We start from the raw sequence: 7,709 nt of genomic DNA, 5'->3' as shown, positions 1-7,709 counted from the left end.
AGGGAAAGAAATACTAGAAATTGCATATGAGAGTCCACGTTTTTGTGAGAAGATAAGTCAATTTCATAAATTGCATAGGATAGACCATGTTTTTTGAAAAAGGGAAAGAAATTCCTATAATTGCATAAGATTGACCGCATTTTTGGTGTAGGGACAAAAATTCCAGAAATTGTATATGATAGTCCGTGTTTTTGGAGGAGTGAAAGAAATTCCATAAATTAAATATGATATGCCACATTTTTGGAGAAGAGAAAGAAATTTCAGAAAATGCATATCATAGTCCACGTTTTTGGAGAAGGGAAAGAATTTCCTGAAATTGCATATGATATTCCACATTTTTGGAGAATGAAAAGAAATTTCAGAAATTGCATATGATAGTCCACGTTTTTTTAGAAAAGAAAGAAATTCAGAAATTGCATATGATAGTCCACGTTTTCGGAGAAGAGAATGAAATTCCATAAATTGCATATGATAGTCCACATTTTTTTAGAAGAGAAAGAAATTCAGAAATGGCATGTGATAGTCCATGTTTTTGGAAAAGAGAAAGAAATTTCATAAAATGCATATGATAGTCCTCGTTTTTGGATAAGGAAAAGAAATTTCATAAATTGCATATGATAGTCCATGTTTTTGTAGAAGAGAATGAAATTCCAGAAATTGCATATGATAGTCCACATTTTTTTAGAAGATAAAGAAATTCAGAAATGGCATGTGATACTCCATGTTTCTGGAGAAGAGAAAGAAATTCCAGAAAATACATCTGATAGTCCACATTTTTTTAGAAGAGAAAGAAATTCAGAAATGACATATGATAATACTCCAAGTTTTTGGAGAAGAGAAAGAAATTTTAGAAATTGCATATGATAGTCCACGTTTTTGGAGAAGAGAATGAAATTCCAGAAATTGCATATGATAGTCCACATTTTTTTAGAAGAGAAAGAAATTCGGAAATGGCATGTGATACTCCATGTTTTTGGAGAAGAGAAAGAAGTTCCAGAAAATACATCTGATAGTCCACATTTTTTTAGAAGAGAAAGAAATTCAGAAATGACATATGATATTACTCGAAGTTTTTGAAGAAGAGAAAGAAATTTAAGAAATTGCATAAGATAGTATACTTTTTTGGATAAGGGAAAGAAATTTGATATATTGCATACGAAATTCCTTATTTTTGGAGAAGGGAAAGAAATTCCAGAAACTTCATATGATAGTCCATGTTTTTAGAGAAGGGAATGAAATTCCAGAAATTGCATATGATAGTCAACGTTTTTGGAGAAGAGAAAGAAATTCTACATTTGCAAATGATAGTCCATGTTTTTAGAGAAGAGAAAGAAATTTTATAAATTGCATATGATAGTCCACGTTTTTGGAGAAGAGAATGAAATTCAGAAATTACATATGCTATACCATGTTTTTGGCGAAGAGAAAGAAATTTTAGAAATTGCATATGATAGTCCACGTTTTTGGAGAAGGGAAAGAAATTCAAGAAATTGTATATGATATTCCACGTTTTTGTGAGAAAGTAAAGAAATTTGAGAAATTGCATATGATAGTCCACGTTTTTGAAGAAGGGAAAGAAATTCCAAAATTTGCATATAATAGTCCATGTTTTTTTAGAACAGAAAGAAATTCAGAAAATGCATATGATAGTCTACGTTTTTTGAGGAAGGAAAGAAATTACAGAAATTGCATATCATAGTCCACGTTTTTGTGAAAAAGTAAAGAAATTTTAGAAAATGAATATGATAGTCCACATTTTTGGAGAAGGGAAAGAAATTCCAAATATTGCATATGATAGTCCACGTTTTTGGAGAACATAAAGAAATTCATAAATTGCGTATGATAGTCCACGTTAATGGAGAAGAGAAAGAAACTTCAAAAAATGCATATGATATTGCTTATGATAGTCCCAGTTTTGGAGAAGAGAAAGAAATTAAAAAATTCTCCATGTTTTTAGAGAAGAGAAAGAAATTTCAAAAATTGCATATAATAGTACACGTGTTTGGAGAGGGGAAAGAAAATCCAGAAATTGCATAGGATATTCCACGTTTTTGGAGAAGGGAAAGAAATACTAGAAATTGCATATGAGAGTCCACGTTTTTGTGAGAAGATAAATCAATTTCATAAATTGCATAGGATAGACCATGTTTTTTGAAGAAGGGAAAGAAATTCCTAAAATTGCATAAGATTGACCGCATTTTTGGTGTAGGGACAAAAATTTCAGAAATTGTATATGACAGTCCGTGTTTTTGGAGGAGTGAAAGAAATTCCATAAATTACATATGATATACCACATTTTTGGAGAAGAGAAAGAAATTTCAGAAAATGCATATCATAGTCAACGTTTTTGGAGAAGGGAAAGAAATTCCTGAAATTGCATATGTTATTCCACGTTTTTGGAGAATGAAAAGAAATTTCAGAAATTGCATATGATAGTCCACGTTTTTTTAGAAGAGAAAGAAATTCAGAAATTGCATATGATAGTCCACGTTTTCGGAGAAGAGAATGAAATTCCATAAATTGCATATGATAGTCCACATTTTTTTAGAAGAGAAAGAAATTCATAAATGGCATGTGAAAGTCCACCTTTTTTGAAAAGAGAAAGAAATTTCATAAAATGCATATGATAGTCCACGTTTTTGGATAAGGGAAAGAAATTCCAGAAATTGCATATGATATTCCACGTTTTTGGAGAAGGAAAAGAAATTTCATAAATTGCATATGATAGTCCACATTTTTTTAGAAGAGAAAGAAATTCATAAATTGCATATGATGATAGTCCACGTTTTTGGAGAAGAGAATGAAATTCCAGAAAATTGCATATGATAGTCCACATTTTTTTAGAAGAGAAAGAAATTCAGAAATGGCATGTGATACTCCATGTTTTTGGAGAAGAGAAAGAAATTCCTAAAAATACATTTCATAGTGCACATTTTTTTAGAAGAGAAAGAAATTAAGAAATGACATCTGATAATACTCCACGTTTTTGGAGAAGAGAAAGAAATTTTAGAAATTCCATATGTTAGTATACTTTTTTGGATAAGGGAAAGAAATTCGATATATTGCATACGATATTCCTTATTTTTGGAGAAGGGAAAGAAATTCTAGAAACTGCATATGATAGTCCACGTTTTTAGAGAAGTAAATGAAATTCCAGAAATTGCATATGATAGTCCATGTTTTTGGAGAAGAGAAAGAAATTTTATAAATTGCATATGATAGTCCACGTTTTTGGAGAAGGGAAAGAAGTTCTAGAAATTGCATATGATAGTCCATGTTTTTGGCGAAGAGAAAGAAATTTTAGAAATTGCATATGATAGTCCACGTTTTTTGAGAACAGAAAGAAATACAGTGAATGCATAAGATAGTCTACGTTTTTTTAGGAAGGAAAGAAATTACAGAAATTGCATATGATAGTCCAAGTTTTTTTGAGAAAGTAAAGTAATTTTACAAAATGAATATGATAGTCCACATTTTTGGAGAAGGGAAAGAAATTCCAAATATTGCATATGATAGTCCACGTTTTTGGAGAACATAAAGAAATTCAGAAATTGCATATGATAGTCCACGTTTATGGAGAAGAGAAAGAAATTTCAAAAATTGCATATGATAGTCCACAGTTTTGGAGAAGAGAAAGAAATTCAGAAATTCTCCATGTTTTTAGAGGAGAGAAAGAAATTTCAAAAATTGCATATAATAGTACATGTTTTTGGAGAGGGGAAAGAAAATCCAGAAATTGCATATGATATTCCACGTTTTTGGGGAAGGGAAAGAAATACTAGAAATTGCATATGAGAGTCCACGTTTTTGTGAGAAGATAAGTCAATTTCATAAATTGCATAGGATAGACCATGTTTTTTGAAAAAGGGAAAGAAATTCCTATAATTGCATAAGATTGACCGCATTTTTGGTGTAGGGACAAAAATTCCAGAAATTGTATATGATAGTCCGTGTTTTTGGAGGAGTGAAAGAAATTCCATAAATTAAATATGATATGCCACATTTTTGGAGAAGAGAAAGAAATTTCAGAAAATGCATATCATAGTCCACGTTTTTGGAGAAGGGAAAGAATTTCCTGAAATTGCATATGATATTCCACATTTTTGGAGAATGAAAAGAAATTTCAGAAATTGCATATGATAGTCCACGTTTTTTTAGAAAAGAAAGAAATTCAGAAATTGCATATAATAGTCCACGTTTTCGGAGAAGAGAATGAAATTCCATAAATTGCATATGATAGTCCACATTTTTTTAGAAGAGAAAGAAATTCAGAAATGGCATGTGATAGTCCATGTTTTTGGAAAAGAGAAAGAAATTTCATAAAATGCATATGATAGTCCTCGTTTTTGGATAAGGAAAAGAAATTTCATAAATTGCATATGATAGTCCATGTTTTTGTAGAAGAGAATGAAATTCCAGAAATTGCATATGATAGTCCACATTTTTTTAGAAGATAAAGAAATTCAGAAATGGCATGTGATACTCCATGTTTCTGGAGAAGAGAAAGAAATTCCAGAAAATACATCTGATAGTCCACATTTTTTTAGAAGAGAAAGAAATTCAGAAATGACATATGATAATACTCCAAGTTTTTGGAGAAGAGAAAGAAATTTTAGAAATTGCATATGATAGTCCACGTTTTTGGAGAAGAGAATGAAATTCCAGAAATTGCATATGATAGTCCACATTTTTTTAGAAGAGAAAGAAATTCGGAAATGGCATGTGATACTCCATGTTTTTGGAGAAGAGAAAGAAGTTCCAGAAAATACATCTGATAGTCCACATTTTTTTAGAAGAGAAAGAAATTCAGAAATGACATATGATATTACTCGAAGTTTTTGAAGAAGAGAAAGAAATTTAAGAAATTGCATAAGATAGTATACTTTTTTGGATAAGGGAAAGAAATTTGATATATTGCATACGAAATTCCTTATTTTTGGAGAAGGGAAAGAAATTCCAGAAACTTCATATGATAGTCCATGTTTTTAGAGAAGGGAATGAAATTCCAGAAATTGCATATGATAGTCAACGTTTTTGGAGAAGAGAAAGAAATTCTACATTTGCAAATGATAGTCCATGTTTTTAGAGAAGAGAAAGAAATTTTATAAATTGCATATGATAGTCCACGTTTTTGGAGAAGAGAATGAAATTCAGAAATTACATATGCTATACCATGTTTTTGGCGAAGAGAAAGAAATTTTAGAAATTGCATATGATAGTCCACGTTTTTGGAGAAGGGAAAGAAATTCAAGAAATTGTATATGATATTCCACGTTTTTGTGAGAAAGTAAAGAAATTTGAGTAATTGCATATGATAGTCCACGTTTTTGAAGAAGGGAAAGAAATTCCAAAATTTGCATATAATAGTCCATGTTTTTTTAGAACAGAAAGAAATTCAGAAAATGCATATGATAGTCTACGTTTTTTGAGGAAGGAAAGAAATTACAGAAATTGCATATCATAGTCCACGTTTTTGTGAAAAAGTAAAGAAATTTTAGAAAATGAATATGATAGTCCACATTTTTGGAGAAGGGAAAGAAATTCCAAATATTGCATATGATAGTCCACGTTTTTGGAGAACATAAAGAAATTCATAAATTGCGTATGATAGTCCACGTTAATGGAGAAGAGAAAGAAACTTCAAAAAATGCATATGATATTGCTTATGATAGTCCCAGTTTTGGAGAAGAGAAAGAAATTAAAAAATTCTCCATGTTTTTAGAGAAGAGAAAGAAATTTCAAAAATTGCATATAATAGTACACGTGTTTGGAGAGGGGAAAGAAAATCCAGAAATTGCATAGGATATTCCACGTTTTTGGAGAAGGGAAAGAAATACTAGAAATTGCATATGAGAGTCCACGTTTTTGTGAGAAGATAAATCAATTTCATAAATTGCATAGGATAGACCATGTTTTTTGAAGAAGGGAAAGAAATTCCTAAAATTGCATAAGATTGACCGCATTTTTGGTGTAGGGACAAAAATTTCAGAAATTGTATATGACAGTCCGTGTTTTTGGAGGAGTGAAAGAAATTCCATAAATTACATATGATATACCACATTTTTGGAGAAGAGAAAGAAATTTCAGAAAATGCATATCATAGTCAACGTTTTTGGAGAAGGGAAAGAAATTCCTGAAATTGCATATGTTATTCCACGTTTTTGGAGAATGAAAAGAAATTTCAGAAATTGCATATGATAGTCCACGTTTTTTTAGAAGAGAAAGAAATTCAGAAATTGCATATGATAGTCCACGTTTTCGGAGAAGAGAATGAAATTCCATAAATTGCATATGATAGTCCACATTTTTTTAGAAGAGAAAGAAATTCATAAATGGCATGTGAAAGTCCACCTTTTTTGAAAAGAGAAAGAAATTTCATAAAATGCATATGATAGTCCACGTTTTTGGATAAGGGAAAGAAATTCCAGAAATTGCATATGATATTCCACGTTTTTGGAGAAGGAAAAGAAATTTCATAAATTGCATATGATAGTCCACATTTTTTTAGAAGAGAAAGAAATTCATAAATTGCATATGATGATAGTCCACGTTTTTGGAGAAGAGAATGAAATTCCAGAAAATTGCATATGATAGTCCACATTTTTTTAGAAGAGAAAGAAATTCAGAAATGGCATGTGATACTCCATGTTTTTGGAGAAGAGAAAGAAATTCCTAAAAATACATTTCATAGTGCACATTTTTTTAGAAGAGAAAGAAATTAAGAAATGACATCTGATAATACTCCACGTTTTTGGAGAAGAGAAAGAAATTTTAGAAATTCCATATGTTAGTATACTTTTTTGGATAAGGGAAAGAAATTCGATATATTGCATACGATATTCCTTATTTTTGGAGAAGGGAAAGAAATTCTAGAAACTGCATATGATAGTCCACGTTTTTAGAGAAGTAAATGAAATTCCAGAAATTGCATATGATAGTCCATGTTTTTGGAGAAGAGAAAGAAATTTTATAAATTGCATATGATAGTCCACGTTTTTGGAGAAGGGAAAGAAGTTCTAGAAATTGCATATGATAGTCCATGTTTTTGGCGAAGAGAAAGAAATTTTAGAAATTGCATATGATAGTCCACGTTTTTTGAGAACAGAAAGAAATACAGTGAATGCATAAGATAGTCTACGTTTTTTTAGGAAGGAAAGAAATTACAGAAATTGCATATGATAGTCCAAGTTTTTTTGAGAAAGTAAAGTAATTTTACAAAATGAATATGATAGTCCACATTTTTGGAGAAGGGAAAGAAATTCCAAATATTGCATATGATAGTCCACGTTTTTGGAGAACATAAAGAAATTCAGAAATTGCATATGATAGTCCACGTTTATGGAGAAGAGAAAGAAATTTCAAAAATTGCATATGATAGTCCACAGTTTTGGAGAAGAGAAAGAAATTCAGAAATTCTCCATGTTTTTAGAGGAGAGAAAGAAATTTCAAAAATTGCATATAATAGTACATGTTTTTGGAGAGGGGAAAGAAAATCCAGAAATTGCATATGATATTCCACGTTTTTGGGGAAGGGAAAGAAATACTAGAAATTGCATATGAGAGTCCACGTTTTTGTGAGAAGATAAGTCAATTTCATAAATTGCATAGGATAGACCATGTTTTTTGAAAAAGGGAAAGAAATTCCTATAATTGCATAAGATTGACCGCATTTTTGGTGTAGGGACAAAAATTCCAGAAATTGTATATGA

Source organism: Vicia villosa, linkage group LG6, assembly GCF_029867415.1.
Source record: "Vicia villosa cultivar HV-30 ecotype Madison, WI linkage group LG6, Vvil1.0, whole genome shotgun sequence".
Taxonomy (NCBI): domain Eukaryota; kingdom Viridiplantae; phylum Streptophyta; class Magnoliopsida; order Fabales; family Fabaceae; genus Vicia; species Vicia villosa.
The sequence above is the reverse complement of the archived record's forward strand: the minus strand, read 5'-3'. Positions refer to the sequence as shown.